Here is a 17,415-nt window from a genome sequence, read left to right on the forward strand (position 1 = left end):
GGCACTGCCGACTCAATCCATCCATCCCGGCCAGGTTGACGGCTGCCTGGGGCATTTTTCACTCTGTGTTTTTAAGCATTTACCATTTCTTTTGAAATGGTCCAAGTAGTTGCCTGAAATATCCACGCCTGCTTCTTTAGAAACACTCACAAAAAGATTCCCTTGGCTCTTGAGTCCCCCCCCCTCCCCACCCCTTACCCCCCCCCCACCTCTGCATTTTTAATATATTGTTTCTCTCTGGTTTTGGAAATTCTGTTGTTGCTGGGGTCAGACCCGCATTCTCACTGTAAGCGGGATGGTAGGTGTGCCTAAGGCCCCCGATGTCGCAGGGGCAAAGCCAGGCTTTTCTCCATGTTGCCCCTGAAGACGGCAGACCTTCAGTCTGGGGGGCAGCTCCCGCCCTGCTCCCCGCTGGAGAGCCCGGCAGGCCCTGGGCTTTTTGAGACCACTGTCACTGCCCCCTCGCACTCTGTTACTAAAGTGCCCGGCTTATGCCGGGAGGGCAGTCTGGGCATGCTTGAGGGCACCTGGTTCCCTGTGCGGGGGGCTGACCAGGTCCCCACGTCCTAGCAAAGCTAGCCCCTAAGGCACTTGTGGCCACCACCGTGCCCTGGCCCGTCTTCCCCACACCTCCCCACGCCGTCCTCACCCTCCACCTGAAAACCCAAAAGGCCGAGTCTGGAGAGTCTTTGCAGGAAGGTCCTTACTGCCACCGCCCCTAAATCTGTTTTAGGGTCATCAGGGTGCACGTCCCCGTGCTCCTCTGTGCCGGGTCCCTGAGGCCCAGCACAGCGCCTGGCACACAGGGGTGCTCTGTCTTCTCTTCTCTGATCCTCCCTTCCCTTCTCGTCCACCCCCTCGGGCTCAGGTCAGAGGGCCCAGGCGGATGGATGTGTTGGCAACGGCCTCCCTCCCATCCTGCCCCTGCCTCACCGCAGCCGGCACAGGGAGGGGCTCCTCTAAGCGGCTTTTCCTCTCAGAAGCGGTCCCTCGGCCCCACCGATCACCAGCTGTGAGCCTGAGGGGGAGAGCCCGCCACTTGGCGAGATCTAGCAGCCAGCGGGGAGTGACTCAGTTTCCTGTCTCCCAGCTGAGCCTCAGGTGGGTGACGAGGAGGGCAGAGAACTGGGTGCCGTCCCACCTTGTCTGCCGCTCCCATCCAGAAGGCCTGCGCGCCCAGCCACCCATCTGGAGGAACCAACCTGGCTTTCTCCTGCAGACAGAAAAACCAATTTGACAGGAGCCAACGGTCAAAGCCGCAGCAGACACGAGGCCGCCACATGCTCGTCTCCCTGGAGCCGGGCCGCCCGGGACACTTTCACCTGCCCTATGCAAGGGCCCTGTTTGTAGAGTCCCACCCAGCTCCGGACGGCCCGGTTTTTGAAAGGTTCTGGGCACCCAGGAGGCAGACAGAGGACCCCGAAGCTGGCCTTAGGTGTTTTTTTTATTTTATTTTATTTTTTTAACCCGGCCCAGCTGAGAAACCCACCCTGGCGTCCAGGGCCCGGCGCCAGGCTGCAGCATGGGGGGAATTCTCTGGATGGAGGGCCCTGGTGCCTTCCGGCTCGTAAAGAGATGCTGAAGAGCCGTGGGGAGGAGGCAAAATAGCCCAGCACTGGAGGGTCTGTCATCTGAGAGGGGGAGAGATGGTGCGGAAGGGCGGGGGAGGCTGCAGGGTTGTGAACACAGGCGCGCCACAGGCGTAGCAGGGTCGCACGGTTCGGCTGGCTGGAGCGGCCGCCTGCTAATTATGAATGTCACCAGGCAGGTGTGAGCCAGGAGGTAAAGGGGAAGAGTAAACGAAAAGAAAACCCCACGCGTGGGCACTGCAGAGTGAATGTTTTTTAAGAGCCACCAACAGCAGTTCCCTTGCCCGATGTTAAAAGGTCTCTGTATCTCATTTGGTATTGTAAAGATTTCTGGAGCCACCCGGCGCTTCGCCCAGGGGGCTCCCGGTTCCAGCAGTCAGAGGAGGAGAGGGCCAGGGAGGGAGGAGGGGGTGGGTCCCTGCGCTCCAGGAGGCAGGCTTTCCCGGCCGCACGATGGCACAGGGAGGGCAGGCCCGGTCTCTGGAAAGCCGGTGCCCAAGGCCCCTGCTGCCTTCCCGGCCGCCCTCGCTTCCCCGTGAAGCCCCGGCCTTCCTCACCCGCAGGATGGGCCCTGGGAGGCCACCCGGCCGCCCGCTCCTTGTCCTTTCCCTCTCTCTCTCTCAAGGCTAAAGCAGTCTCGGGGGGCTGAGCGATGGGACCACGTCCACGGCTGCCTGCTGCCGCCCGAGACCCGGGCCTGCCCGCCTCGCTCCCGACCTCGCCCCCCCTAGACGGGGGGGGGGGGTTTCGGAAAACTGAGACACCCAGACACCCACCACGAAACAACACAAACCAAAGTGCACTGCGGACCGCCCTCTGGCCTCCTTCTCGTAGGTGCCTTGCAACTTCAATGTTGAGATGAATGTGATTAACTATTTGGTCCTTTTTTCTGTTTGTCTGTTTTCATATAAAATGTCCAAGTCCACTTTCCTTGTCCTTTCTTGAAATAAATAGAAAGATTTAACTTTTACAGTCATCTCGGCTGCTGACTCGGCTTGGGGCCCGGCGCGCCAGGGGCCAGGTGCCTGCGGCACATGTGGGCTCGACGGCCCCCACCCCTCCCCGGGCCTCTCCTCTCCGGGGTTCGGCTCTGCTTGTGGGGGTCCCACCGGCACGGAGTGGTGGCCTGCCACAGAGCGGAGACTCCGGGCTAAGTTCCCTGGGGCACCGTCGGGATCAAGATAATGATTCTGCCGCGGGGAGGAGGGACCTCCGCCCCCATCCCGTTGGTCCTGGGAAGGTGGACCGCGAGCTGAAGGCAGACGCCGAGGGGGTCTCCACGTGGACATGTATTTGTGGGAGCCGTGGATTACCCCACGTGGGCCCCTAGGTAAGACTGGACGCGCACGGGCACTGCAGACGCAGGCTGTTCCTCTACCTGGTGGATGCTGGGCTGGGTTCTTCCCCCTGCCCACCCACCCAGACCCCCCTGGTCTCCTAGATGCACCCCCACGTTCACCAGTCTCTAAGCCTTATGTGATATCTCATACCCCAAAGAGGGGGAGAAAGGAAAAAAAAAAAGATGCCTTTCCATGAGAACAATGGCAGTTTCTGCTAAATTTAACATAAAATAAGAACTCATTACTTCTGCCTTAGATCTGAGTGCGTGTCTGGATATGGGTTAATGAGTTTTTCCCTTCATATTCCAAGGAAGCGAAGGTATTTCTCCACGTGCCTTGGTGATGGGTGGCGCGGCTGGGGTGGCACAGGCATCCCTCTCCCTCCTCACCTTCTCTTAGCCCTCACCTCCCATCTTGGCAGGAGCCAGCCAAGAGAGAACACTCCAAAGAGCAGCACACAGTGTGGCCTTTGGGAGAGGACCGGGTCCGTTCCTCTAGCTCTGGCTCAGAGCCGGCGCATAGTGGGTGCACAGAGGGGCCACCCAGCTCTTTCTCACCCGACACCCATTCTCCAGGGCTGCGGAGCGATCTCAGAGCACCTGAGAGCACAGTCAGCCGGCCGGTCAGTAGATATATATGGAGGGCCTACTGTGTGCTACGGTTGGACTGGGGCATCCTTCCTGCCTCACGAGGAAGAGGGAGGAACCCCCACGGGGGAGATGGGGGCCTTGCCCGGGGCCACCAGGGCGGAGGGTCTCTGGGGAATCATGTTTCCACTGAAGGTGTTTCTTCGGATGAGGAGGACTCAGGGAGCAAGAGAGGAGGCCTGAGACGGAAGAGAAGACAAGTCCAATTGTGCACCTCCCTCTGCAATGCTCTGCTTCCTCTGTAAACACAGTACCTGTCCCCTGGCCCAGCCACACCAGTAACTCCCCAGGCAGGCCCTGCCCTGACTCGGCTCCTGGTCTGTGCCTTGCTGATTTTCTGGGCTCAGATGCCCTTGAAGGCCCTGGAAGGTTCAACGCAGGCACTGTGTCTAGTAAGGCCGCCCCCTCCAGCTCCACCCTGGGCCCCACACTGTGCAGGCGACCAGCTCCCGCGCCTCCCTCGCTGGGGGCCCCTGGCTGGCTGGTCTCACCAGTCACCCCTTAAGGTCCCTAGAGGGCACTTGCCTGGCACACAGGAGGCACCGGTGGCCGTGAAGTGAAGGAATAAGTCAATAAACACCAGCAAATCAGCCAACGGATCAATTGATCCATGCTGAGCCCCAGGAGGGGCAGCCCTTGGCAGCCCCAGAGCCCCAATAATCTGACTTGCCCAAGTGGTCTTACTTCTCCCCTCCCCCTCCCCCTGATGAGGGCAGGGAGAGTAGAGGGCGGGGGACGAGGCAGGAACGGGCCTGCCCCCAGCTCATCGTCCTCTGTACGCGGTGGAGACAGCACCGAATACCAATGCACCCGCAGGGCTCCCTTCAAGCCGGGGCAGGACGTTAGGGTCCCCAAACTGTGCTCCTTAGCGCCCAGAGCTAATAAACTTTCTGCCCCGGGGAGAAAGCCACAGTCACATGCATTTGGCAACAACCGGATTAACGCCACTCCTATTTTGGAGGCTCCTCAGACGGGCCCTCGGAATCCCTCAGAAGTGGGTTGGATTCCGGGGCTACACCACTTCTTCCCGTGCCTCAGTTGTTGCCTCAGTAAAATGAGTCCATGGTAAGAGCTCACCGTTCTTATTTTTCACCATCATGACAGCACTGACCCTGCTGATGCGTGCTGGAGGCTCCTCGGAGGGTACAGATTGCTGGGATCCCCTCCACTTTGTCAGGGAGGGTAGGCCCCCATCCCTGACGTGCGCGCACGCATGCGCAGAAACACACACACACACACACACACACACACACACACACACACACCAGCATTTATTCAGCATCCCTGGCCCTCAGGCACAGAGCCAGGCACTAAGTTGGCTGGCATTTCTCACAAGGAGGCTCAGGTATCTCCAAATGGTCTGTTCCCCAGACCACCCCAACCGTAGACAGCCGACGTCTGCGGCCTGCTCTCTCAAACCTGCTACGGGCAATCTCAGGCTGACCCAAGCTTTCGGCCGCGGGAGGACAGGGTGCGGGGATGGGGGCATCTTAGGCTTCCATAAGTGCCCTCAGGGGTTGGGGACCCAGACAGGGTCACAAGAGGGACTCACCAGGACCTGTGGGGGGAGTTCCGGGGTCTGTATTTCAGGTCTATAGAACGAAGACCTTCCAAACGTTAAGTAACCCTTTCTGACAAGGCGCAGATGGTCTGAGAGGCAGCGAGCTCCGTCCTCACAGGACAGCGAGCGGAGCTGGCTGCCGGTCCCTCAAGGGGACACGACTTCTGGGTGGGGGAGGGGACCCACTGACCCGGAAGAGCCCCTGTCTCCCTATCGTGTCTTCCAATGGACCCTGGGAGATGGGAAACCTCCCCCCCCACCCCGCCCCGGCCCCCAGCTTCGGGACTTGCCTTGCCCTGCTCCAGCCAAGCAGCTTCTGGCCCTCTCCTCCCCAAAGAAGTCTCAGGACTCACAGGTCACTGAGGTTATGGGCAGGTACGGGGTAAGACCCCAGATGGCTGCCCTGTGGCCAAGGGGCATCCCAAGACCCAGGGCCTTGGCTTCTTAGATCCAACTCCACCTGTTTGGTCAGATCGAGGACTAAAAGCTCCAGTTCAGATAGGACAAAGGGTGGCCACTACACCCCGTAACCTGGACCCTGCCCTTACCCGGCCACCACCAGTCTCTGGAAGCTTCCCTCCTCCCGCGCCCCTACTTCCCAGGAGGAGTTGCTGACCTCACCCAGCATCCTGGAGAAGAGGCAATGGGGCCCAGGAAGGAATCAAACCCCAAACCACACCCCCACACCCAAGTTCTGTGGCCAATGCTTAGCACCCTGCTTAGGAGGCCCCCCGGGTGGATCAGCGGGCGGCCAGCCAACCCCCAAATGCTGCATCAGGAGGCCTGGGTGGAGCTTGCTCATCTACTCTCGGGAGCCCCCAACCCCGGTGTGCTTCCCCCGGCCTCGCTGCTGGCCGCCTCCCCTGCCCTCGGCCGCGCCTCAGGCCCGCTCGTCAGCACCTGCTTCTCCACCGGCCGGCCCCACCGTCCAGCACCTCTGAAGGACCCTCTCCTCCCGTGGCAGAGTAAATAGGATCTCTCCAGCCACTAACTGACAGCACAAATGAAATCCTGGCGCTCCCCCTCGGAGATTTACGGGGGAAGTGAAATCTTATTTGCACCGTTGCCAAGCCTGGGCCACGATGAAATTATGCCTCAAGAAGAGACCCGGCCGGCTCCTCGCGGAAGCGGCCGCATCAGAGATGGGCTTATTAAAAGCCACAGCGGCCACATTTCAACCTGTTTCAGGTGTTAAGTAATTTACTGCCACCCAGAATTCGGTGGCAGGTTTTTATCATTTTTCTTTCCGTTGACGCAGGCCAGCAGCCCCCGAGGTCCCTACCTGGGGGACTGCGGGTCTAAATGCTCCCTGCCCCCCTCCCCCAGCACTGCGGAGGGAAACGGGGGAGCAGGAGCCTAGGAGGGGGTGATCGGGGGGCGCGGAGTGGCAGCGGACAGCCCTGCCTCTCCTCAGGGTTCCACCAGGCTGGGCCAAAGCTCAGGGTGGCAGGGAGACAGGCTCTAAGATCCCACACCCCACATCTGGGAGACCACTGATCCCCCAAAGACGCGGCAGGCGTCTTCTGAAGGCAGCAATAGCATGAGCCCTGTGAGAGCAGCCACTACAACCAACCCCACCATCGAGTCTTTATTGGGCACCTGCTGTGTGCCAGGCCCTGCTTAAATGGAGGACCCTGCACCGCGTGGGGCCCCAGAGTCCCCTGCCCGACGGGGCTCTCGAGCTGCTGGTACTGAGCAAATATTTGGGATTGATTGATTAAAATCTCTGAGAGGCAAACGAGCGCCTGAGAGAGGAGACGGTGGCATGTGGGGCACCAGAGGGAAGGGGCGGGGAGGGCGGGAGCCCACCTCACCGAGCTATGTGCCAGTGGCCGCAGCAAGCCTCGAGGCAGGACCTCCTCCGTGCCGCTGACCTGTGTCTTTCACTGCCCTGGAGCACGGGCGGTGCGGGGTTCGTGCTCTGCCTTTCCCCTTCCCCGGTCCCCAAAACTCTTGGGGGAACGCACAGCCTCCCATTCACAGGACGCGAGGACAGGGAGCCCTCTGTGGTCTGGGGCTCACAGGGTCACAAAGGGCCCCAAGTCCTCCAAGCCCTTTCTCCGCAGTGATGGCCGGAGGGCTGTTTGATGCCTGCTGACTTTGGGGGGGATTAAGCCTATTACGGAGGCTAGCGGGGTCTTATCCGACGCCCTTTCTGACACCCCCCCCCCTTCTCCACCTGTTTTCAGATACTCCAGGAAGACTAAGGGGAATCTTCAAAGTCCAGGCTGAGCCAAGAGCAGAAATTCTTTAATTAGCTTTCTCTTGGATCGGGTCCCTGGCAAATGGATTAGTTGTGGTGGGGCGGGAGAAAGGGACTGGAATCCTCCTTAAAGCTGAGATTACAAGCCCGGGGTGAAGGGCTGGGGGGGCTGTCACCAGGGATGGCGGGTCCCCGAGCAGCCCCCGCCACCACCACCACCGAATCAGCGGCTCCCCGGGGGCTGGCAGATGGAACCTGTCACCAGGAAGGCGCGGGAGATGTGCTCTCAGCGAGGCCGTGGTCCTCGGGAGTCGGCGCAGAAAGATGCTTGGCAAGGCTGGGCTGTGTGCCCGGGTCTCCTAATGAATGTGCTTCCTCTCCGTGTGGCCGCCCAGACCTGGAACTTCATAATTAGGGGGGGATTTCCTAAAGGGGCACCCATCTGTGAGAGGTAAGGCAGCACAGCCCCCGATGGTGCCAGGCACCAGACATCTGTCACCATGCTCCAACCTCACGTATCCCCATTTTCAAATGAGCAAACTGAGGCCCAGATCTAAGAAGCTCGCCCAAGGCCGCAGTAGCAGAGATTTCATTGGGGACCAGGTCTGTCCAGGATCCTCCCACTGCCCCAAATCCTGGCCCCCAAGGCCCCCGGGGGGAGGCCTGAGTGAGGGTCTGTGAGCCTGGAGGAAAAGGCACGAGTGAGCCCCCACCAGAAATCGCTGCTGGGAAGGAGGCCTCCCCAGGCAGGCCTCTTCCAGGAAGCCTTCCCTGACCAGCCCGCAGCACTTTGGATTCCCCATCAAGGCGCTCATACCCTGTGCTGTAACCCTGTGGTCCCCACCATACACTGAGCACCTTTTGGAGGCGGACACTTGGTCTTCATCATATTCTGAATGAAGGAAGGAGGGCTGGGCCCATCTCAGCCTGGGGACCAGAAAGAAACGCCTGGTAGGAGGCTGGGCCTCAGGAGCAGGAGGAAGGGAGGGATTCCGGGAGCCAAGCTCCAGGCTGGTGTCTCTCCCGGGCCCGGGTTCCCCTGCTGGCCTGCTTTGCCCAGGGAGGTGCACAAGGGGTGGGTGGGAGGATGATTCAAGGACTCGGAGACCCAGATTCCCCGACCAAAGCCGTTTGAAGTATGACTCGTGCTCTCCCCCTTGAGCTCTGCATCAAAGGCAGCTCCACTGTGGTCCGGCCACACTGTGCTCTGCAGATAAGAGCTGCCCTCGCGGAGCAGGCTGACAAAGGGCGTCTGGGCTGCCCCCAGCTTCCCTCTGGCCTCCCTGTTCCCCGTGCAGCAAGCCGAGCCACCCCCCAAACCCCTGTCTGGGGTGCTCCTGCCTCCCGCCTTCCTGACCCTCTGGACAGGTCTGCCCCAGGGTCAGGTCACTACAGGCGTCCCGGCTCCCCGGGGGCATCGCAGCCACCTAAGCCACATCCCCCTCGCAGCCCGGCACCCAGCACCTGCTGAATGAAGGAACACGAAGCTGAATGAACGGCCGTCTGTGGAGCACGCGGGAGGGAGGTCTAACCCAGGTCGGGGGGGGGTGGGGTTCTGGAGGAGATGACGTCTGAGCCGGGACCTGGAGCGTGACCAGCGCCAGCCCGGTGAAAGTGGGAATAAAGAATGCTTCTGGCAGGGGGAGAGCCTGTGCAAAGGCCAGAAGGGGTGAGAGCACATGCAGTTATGAAGCCCGAAATCACTGATCTGGGCTGGGATGGAGAGGGTAGGTGCACCAGCCAGGATCCAGAGAGCCAAGGGCGCTACTGGCGCAAGACCTTTCCCACATCGAGGCTCCCAAGGGAGTTGCAAGAAGCCGGGATAACGGCCAAGGTTGCCCAAGTCTGGAGGGGGGGGGGTCCCCGTTTCCATCTGGCCTCTGTGAGTACCCGCTACGCGTTGTGCGGTATGGCCCCGGCACCAGCCACGGGGCTACAGAGAGCCCTGAAACCAGAGGCCCAGCCGAGCAGCAGGAAGCGGCACCTTCCCACGAGGGGCGGGGCCCAGGAAGACCCAGGATGAGGGAGCGGCCGGGTGGGGGCAGGGGGCAGGGGAGCCAAACCCCCCCAGGAGCATCCCCAGTGGCAAGCGGGCTAAGCCAGGGACACGAAAGGCAGCGGCGGTGACCCTGCTGAGAGCTACCGGGAGCGGAGAGTTCTTATGTGTTCTCTGGCGTAAAGCAAGTGTTTCCAAGCTCCTACTACGTGCCGGTTTGGTGCAGGCCGCCTGCGGGTGAGCCCAGGAAAGGGCCGCTCTCCTGCTGCCGCTTCACCCGCCGGTATCGACACCTCCAGCCTCTGCCTCTCGGGCAGTGAAGAATGATGTCTCTCATTTCAATTAGCCTTTTCCTGATTACTCGCGGAGTTCTGCATCTTTTCCCTTGTTTACCGGCCATTTGTTTTTCTCCTACCGGGAACTGCTTGTCTACGTCCTTTGCCCATTTCTCTTATTGATTTGTAGGAGCTCTTCACATATTAAGAGAGAAGCGGAGAAGCAGCCTTTTCCTGGGGCAGACCCCCAGGGCCTCCCGCGAGGGTCCCCTGGTCCCAGGAAAGGGAGGAAGATTTGCATGGGTTTCTGGCTGCCCCCACTGAATCTCTCTACACTCATCCAGCTCCCAAATGGCCAACTTTGTCAGAAGACAAAGCACCTTCTGCAGGTGACAGTCCCTGCCAGGTCTGCATCTCAGCTGGCACAGCCCCGAGGGCTTATTTTTTACTTACACTGAGAAGTCTACACTGCCAGTGGCTGGCACCCGAGGGGAGCCGGCAGGTGCAGCTGGGCATCCGGGAGGAAGGGCGGACACTCACTGTTCCAAGGACAATTCAGTGGGGGCCACCCAGCAAAAGGGGCAGGTCCCGAAGCCTCAGGCTGACCCTCCCAGCAGAATCCCAGGGCCCCCTCTGACACACACCATCCCGGCACCCGCTTCCAGCCGTGACGGCTCCTGCAGGGTGACCCAGGCCCGAGAGGACGCCTCGGAGCCCCGCCCCCTCACCCTCTGCCACCTGACCTGCGGCCCCGTGGCTTACTTTCTCTCCGATGCTTTCCGTGTTTCAGCAGACAGACAACACAGCCCATCAAACTGATTTCGAAAGCCTCCAAAGGCACAAACGTTTAGGGAGCCAGGAAAAGTAAGGCCACTCCTTTCCCGGAGTCATGGCTGCCAGGAGCCCGCGCGGGGGCCGTTTCTGCAGCTGGGGCTGGCACAGCACGGGGCCAGCCCTCGGGCTTCCTCGAACCAGGTGGTAAATGGCCACTCAGCACGTGTTCCAAGGGGCCCACCGCAGCCCAGGAGGCCGCGAACTGCCAGCTGACCTCCTCTCTGACTCCCCCGCCCGTGGCCACACCAGCTCCCCAAGAGCCTGGCCGGACTCAGTGGCACCCTCCCTCGCCCAGCCTCCGCTAAGCACCTGGCAGAAGGGTCAGACTGCAGATGGCGGGCCACCGTCTGGCGCCGGCTAAGGTCACCCCGCTGTAGTTAGAGCAGGAGAGAATGCCCATGCCGAGGGTGACCTGGTGGGCAAGCCCATCACCCTGCTCTGCGCCACGCTCGGGCGAGCCCTTTGGGAGGGCAAATGAGGCTGTCATAAAGGCAGTCACCGTGACCTCTGGATAAGGAGGGGAATAGGGTGTCAAGGGGGGGCCTGGTAAGGCTCAGCCCTCCCCGCCGAGCTCTCCAAACACCTCCCATCCGGGGCCAACGACGTGCCCACTAAGCAGGAGGACACCTAGAACCATAAGTGGTTAGCACGTGCCCACTCCCTTCCCTTCGCTCATTTACACACTTACGTACTCATTCATTCATTCATTCATTCATTCATTCATTCAAGGGTGATGTGACATAGTGGAAAGGACCAGGATACAGAGCGAGGTCTGGTTCAAGCTTCCTGACCGGGGACACGTCACTTAACAGCCCTGCATCACTGCTTCTCACCCTGAAAGGAGGAATAGCAAAGCCACCTCTCCCGGCTCAGCTTGTCTCATCGTTATGATGACCGTCCTGGGCTCAGAGAGTTGCCGGATGAGGGCGGGACCACGTCTGATGCTGCGGGGGGCAGGAGGCTGGGCCAGGTGTGACCACGGAGCCCAGAGGGGCAGGCGCAGAGGAGAGGGCTTCCCTGGAGGTAGCGGGAAGGACCAAATGACCCCAACAGTCTTTCCAGGCAAAAGGGAAGCCAGGTCGGGAGACAGGGCATTCAGGCACTGAAGGTGCCACCTTCGGGTAAGATCCACGGTACAACCAACAGACCCACAGACAAGGTAAGGGCGGGACCCCCCCGGGGCCTCTGGGCCCCCCCCCTCCCAGAAGTCATCCTCTTTCTTCTCCAGGAGGAAAACACATCGTGGCATGGAAGTCGTTCAGCCTCCAGCTTAACCACAAAGAGGTAGAGAGAAGCGAGGATCCGCTAACCAGGGACACCCCCCTGCAAAGGAGCCCCAGAGTTTCTTCGGGATCCCGGAGGGGCGGGGAAGTGGGGTGCCAGCCCACGGAAGCACGGGGGGCAGCCTCCGAGGGGCTCTCGCGCTGGCTGTGGGGCCGAGAGGCAGCATCTGCATGGAGAGCGCTTGGTGGCTCTGGAATTTATGCAGCTGCCTCTGTGATTCCGGAGGCGAGACGAATCTCCGGCCGCTTTTCTCAGCGGGAACAAGTCTTTCCTTCAAATCGATGGTGACACATTTTTAAACTCTGATATTAAGGAGGGAAAGATTTTCCTGGCCCCCTGGGGGCAACCCTTATTAGTCACTGGCTCGTCTGAGAGAAATCGCAGAGGCAGACCCAGTGGGCCTGGGCAAGGCCAGAGGCCAGGCCGGCTGACACGGGAATGGACAGTGACAAACAAGAGGGCAGAGGGGGACTCGCGAGTCGGAAGCAAAGCCGTGTTGGAGAGACTCGGAGAGCGAGGCTGGGGCGGGGGGGTGGGGGGGGGGAGGCGGGGGCGGTGGGCTCTGGAGCAAGGTACAAAGTCTCCGTGGGGGGAAATAAAGAACCACTGGTGAGGGTAATAGAGGGAGAAGATGAAGAAAAAAGGCAGACTAGAAAGAGGCATCAAGCTCAAGAATAAATTGATTTCCAAATGTGAAGTTATAGAAAGTAAAATCTTATTCCCCATCTTGCTCTGGCTGCCAGGAAGCTCAAAGCCACCTTTACATCCAGTCGCCACAGACTTGTTCGGCCTAGTTTTGAGGTGTCGTCTGGGCAGGGCCAGGGTAGGTGCCAGGAGCCAAGCTGCCCCCCAAAGCCCCCTAAGGGCATAAAATAGAAGGGGGGGGGCATGAACCGTAGTCTCTCAGTACATAGGACACCAGCATCAAGTGGCAGGTGGTAGGGCTGAGCAGGGGGCCACGATCAGGAACGAGGCCAGAGGTTGGCAGGGTGGAAAGCAGGTGCCATGGGCATCCAGGCCAAAAGCTCCCAAGTGCACGGGGCACCTTCTTATTGGACGCCCAGCTCAGTGTCCTCCCATGTCCCTTGTTTCTTCCTGTCCCTGTTTTAATGGCTCCCTAGTTTTATTGTACCTATTTTTCAGTGGAAATAGGTGGGTTAAATATTTTTAAAAAATCAATTCCAGCTCAAACGCCCACTTCCTCGGTGATAACAGCCACCATTTATTGAATTCCAACGGCTTGTCACATTTTCATGAATCTTTTCCATCCCCTCAATCACCTTCGGGGGGGTGGGGAGGGGGGAACGTGGCTCTCCCAGCAGGGTTTACAGAAGAGGAAACTGAGGCTCAGAGGGGAGGTGTATCCTGGTCAAGGTTACAAGAGTTTATAAGTGACCACGGCGGCTCTGTCCAGTCGGCCCCCTGGCACGCCCCCATTCCCACCCCTGAGCCCCAGAGCCCAGCACTCTGCTCTGTGCAGGGGTGGGGGGGGGGGGAATCCCTCCTGCCGGCCTCGTTAGCGGGCAGCTGAGGCTGAGTCAAGGTCAAGGCCAGGGAGGCACCAAACACAGTCCGGTGACCCACAGAATCCCCTCACCCCCTGACCCCCGCCTACAACGCCTGGGTCCCCTCTCTGCCAAAACCCAAGGCTGCAGCCACAGCCCGCCCCACCTTCCCGTGACCCTCACCGGGGAAAGTTCCCCCGCCGGCTGCCAGACGGGATTCAGCTCCCTTGACAGTCAAAGCTGCAAAGCTCCCGTCGCAAATGTCAATTCTGGGCCATTTGCTTCGTAGATTTTAATGTTCCTGTTTCTCCTCAACATCCTCAGCAAGGTAGCTCTTGCTTTTCAAAAGGGATGTGGCGTTTGATGATGTTTAAACCGTACGTGAAATACAGCCAGGCGGCAATAATAAAGCAGACGCGAGCCCTGCTGGCAGGGGGATGGCTGACAGCCGGGCCTCTCTCTCCCCACATGCTACTCCGCAGCTAAGCTACTTTTATGGCAATTACAATGTCCAAAGAGGGGGAGGAGGCAGGGATGGGGGGGAAGGGGGTGGGTACGGCCGTACAAGGACCACTTGTAGCTGCTGGGAGCGGGGTGCAGCGGATGGGGTTTGAATGAACCAAAGCGGGTGATGCCAGCCGGGTGTCCCGGCAGAGAAAGGCCAGCCCCATCCGCCACCGGGCACTGCCCTCCCGAGCCGCTGTTGGCCCTGGCTCCGTCCCCCAGTATCCGTCCTCCCTGGTGGCGGCGGTGGGGGGGGGGGGCTGGAGTCCTCACTGGCTCTGTCTCCTGACACAACCCCTCCTCCCCCACCGCGAGGACACTGATAGCTGTCGCCCCGTGTGCGGGAAGCAGGGCTCAGGGCACAGGGCACCGGGCAGCCTCCACCTAAGGGAGCTCGGCCACCACCTGTCATCAGGGAACTACTGCGCAGGCAGGCATCCTCGGGCCGCCCTCGCCACCCAAGGGCACCGCCGCGTGCACAGCCCCGTCCGGGGATGGCGACCTGGGGTCAGTGGACACCTGCCCTCCGGGGGCTCCCGTCTGGTGGTGGAGTGAGGTATTTCACTACTAAGAACGACAGTTGTCGCTCACGGAGCCCCTGCGGCCTGCCAGGCACTCGTTCACTTTCCTCTAACCCTCCACAGGGCGCACCGGTGGAAACCGAGGCTGGGAGAAGCCGTCAGCGGAACCGGATTTTTACCCCAGTCTGTATCGTGAGCAGCCACGGCCCTGGCCCCCACTTGTCCGGGGCGCCCTCCCCACGGGCAGCTGCACCCTCTCACACGCGAGAAATCGAGACTGCGGGGAAAGGGTGCCTGCGATGGTACCGCACGCACGCGGCCGCCCGCAGGGCCCGAGGAAGCATCTGGGCAAACACTTTGCAAAATGAATAAATGAGCCCATAAGGTGAGCTGTGAGACTCTGAGGAGGGGGAGGGAAGGCTGGAGGCTTCAGGGGGGCCCTCGGGGTGGCGTCGGCTCTGCCCATCTGATGGGGAGCGCTTCGGTCAGCGGCCTCCCCCAACTGCTGTCTCCGCACGGGCTATTCCCATGTAACACGCACACCCTTCCCCCACTGAAGGCCCTACCACAAGAGAGGGGGCGCCGGGTCCACCTGCCCTGCACCCTACGGTCAGCAAACCCCAAATCAGGAGGGCCCCCTGCCTCAGCCACCCGCCCTGGGCCCAGAAAGGGCTCAGTTTCCCACGGGAAGGACAAGAAGGAGGTCCCCCCAGGCCGCCCCTGTCCCCGGCCCAGCTGAGCAGCATGTGACAACAGGCCCCACCCTGCAGGACAGTGCCACCCTCCCAGAGAAGCAGCAGCAGCAGCAGCAGCAGCAGCGAATACAAGAGCTGGCATTTCTTGAGGGCTTCCTTTGGCCCGGACATTGCGCTGTCTCCTTTCAAACTCACAGCCACCCCAGGAGGCGGGGCCTGATGCCCTCTTATTCCCACTACACAGACAAGAAAACCGAGGCTGAGATTAGATGACCTGCCTGAGGTCCCACAGCTTGTACCCAGGACTGCAACTGCCACTGCCATGCCCTGTGATGGGGTCACCAGAGCAGGTGGGGCTGTCTGGGGAGCAGGGGTGGGGTGGGGCGGGGCGAGGAGACAGGGCCGAGCCTTGGACTCTCTTTTAGGCCATGTTACGTCCTAGAGACCACCCCACGCTGGGGCCAGATCAGGCCTCAGCCAGCAGGCCTCAGGGTCAGGGTTGGGGGTACGTATGAGCCCACCCTAGGGGTCCGGAGAGAACAGACTCGGCCCAGAGCCCCTGCAGACAGAGCCGGCTGCACAGAGCTGGGTGGCGAGAGGAAGGGAGGGGGCGCCAGTTCCCGGGGAGGGCCCGTGGCTTCCGCGTGCTGCGCCCAGACCCCTTCACCTCCCAGGGACACGGCGTACCCATCCGTTAAACAAGCAGGCGAGCCACAGCCTCCTGGAGAGGCCTCAAGCCGGCTGGGCAGCCCTCTGCCAGGGTGCTGGCGGATCATTCTGGTCGAGCAAGCCAAGGGCCGCAGATCCAGCCCTTTTCATGCTTGGCCAATTTAATGGTCCCCATTAATTTCCAAACACACACATTCCCACAAGCTCCGGCCTCCTCAGCTCAGTGCTCGGGAGAGAGAGCACGCTGGGAACACAGACAGGCACACAGGTGCAGGTGCTGAGGCCAGCCGGCCTCAAGGACAGGGAGGAGCCACTCGGCAGGGGGCAGGGGGGCACCGTGTTTCCTGACCTTGTGTCTGTCGTGACGGGGAGAAGAAGGACAAGGAGAAGGGGCCCAGTTCCTGGTGGGGGGGGGGGGAGGGGGGCAGGCCTGCTTTGCCACTTCCCTGCTGTGTGACCCTGAGCAGGTCATGGTCCCTCTGGGCCTCAGACACCCTCCCATTTTCCTCTAAGAGACAGCAAATGCCTTGAGGGCGGGTACCGGGTCTGCCTGAGCCTTGTATCCCCAGAGCCAGGAACCTCCCAAGCAGCTTGTAGTGTCCACGGGCAAATGCATTGCCGCCCTCTAGCCCTGGCATCGACGACGACGAGTCACGGGGCGGGGGGGGGGGGGGGCTGAGCGGTGTCTGGGCTGGGGCAGGAGGAGGAGGCCCAGAGGGGGTCACTGGCACTTCCAGTCCCTCCCTCTGTGTGACCCACTCTCAGAGGCATTCAATCAATCGTTTATTCAGCAAACTTTCACTGAAACCCAGGACAAAGGGTCACTGGGTCCAAGGCCCACGGCCCACCCACGTGTTCCCTGTGGAAGGACGGGAAGGATCTGGCCAATACACAGGAGACCTGGCAGAAGTCCTGGGGGTGGAAGGACCTTTCCAGGGTCCTCGAGTCCTGCCCACTGGCCAAGCTCCGCTCGCTGGACCAGGCCTTGCGAGCCCTCAAGGGAATCTCAATAATTCAGGAGGGATCCATCATTTATGAATTTATGTAACCGCTTCTCGACCTTGTGGAAACGGGCCGCCCTCTTCCTACAGTGGGGGAAATTAGGCCTTGGCACCGTCTCGGGTGTTGTGGGGAGGGGGCCAACGGGACCCCAGGCCTCCCAGCCGGCCTTCCAAGCTACTCTGTCCCTCACCCCTACACTAGAAGCAGAGGGAGCTTCTGAGAACACAAACGTGACTGCATCTCCCTTAAACCCCAAGTCTGAAAGGTGAGGGTTTGATTCCTGGCTCGGCCTTTTACCGGCACTCTGGTCCCGTGTGGGCCTCAGTCTCCTCGTCTGTAAAATGGGGGACATATTAGCGCCCGCCTCGGAAGTGAGGCCACGGGTGCGATGTGGGGGCAGCTTCCAGCGCGGAGGGAATAATGAATAACAAGCTGCGGCAGCCTAGACGCAGAGGCTCTGTGGGCTGAGTTGGGGGCAGGGGACGGGACCCAGGTCAACCAAGCACGACAGGAGCTAGAGCCTGCCATGGGCCTCACGGGGCCGACGAGCCCAGACCCAGCCGAACCCAGACCCGGATGTTAGCACCACCTTTCCTGCATCGACCGCCCCACTGCCTCAAACGCCACCCCTCCCCCCACTTCTCAGCTGCGCCCGCAGGGGGTGGGGGTGACAACATACCTACTCTTTGACCAGAAAAGAAAAGGGAACAAAGAAGAGGTGTTCCCACCCCCACCCCCCAAAATACAAGGATTTCCGGGTGGCTCGGTCGGTTGAGTGTCTGACTTCAGC

General features: G+C 60.8%; 1 protein-coding gene and 1 long non-coding RNA gene across 2 annotated transcripts in view; one reads left to right on the forward strand and one right to left on the reverse strand.

The window, feature by feature from the left end:
• MACROD1 (mono-ADP ribosylhydrolase 1) overlaps nucleotides 1-17,415 on the reverse strand; it is a 143,886-nt gene that overhangs the window by 107,972 nt on the left and 18,499 nt on the right.
• On the forward strand, nucleotides 13,853-14,648 carry LOC109492182. The gene is made up of 2 exons (XR_002145967.3): nucleotides 13,853-14,294; nucleotides 14,383-14,648. It is a non-coding gene; the product is annotated as an uncharacterized LOC109492182 (long non-coding RNA).

This window comes from Felis catus, chromosome D1 (genome assembly GCF_018350175.1).
Source record: "Felis catus isolate Fca126 chromosome D1, F.catus_Fca126_mat1.0, whole genome shotgun sequence".
In the NCBI taxonomy this organism is placed as follows: Eukaryota; Metazoa; Chordata; class Mammalia; order Carnivora; family Felidae; genus Felis; species Felis catus.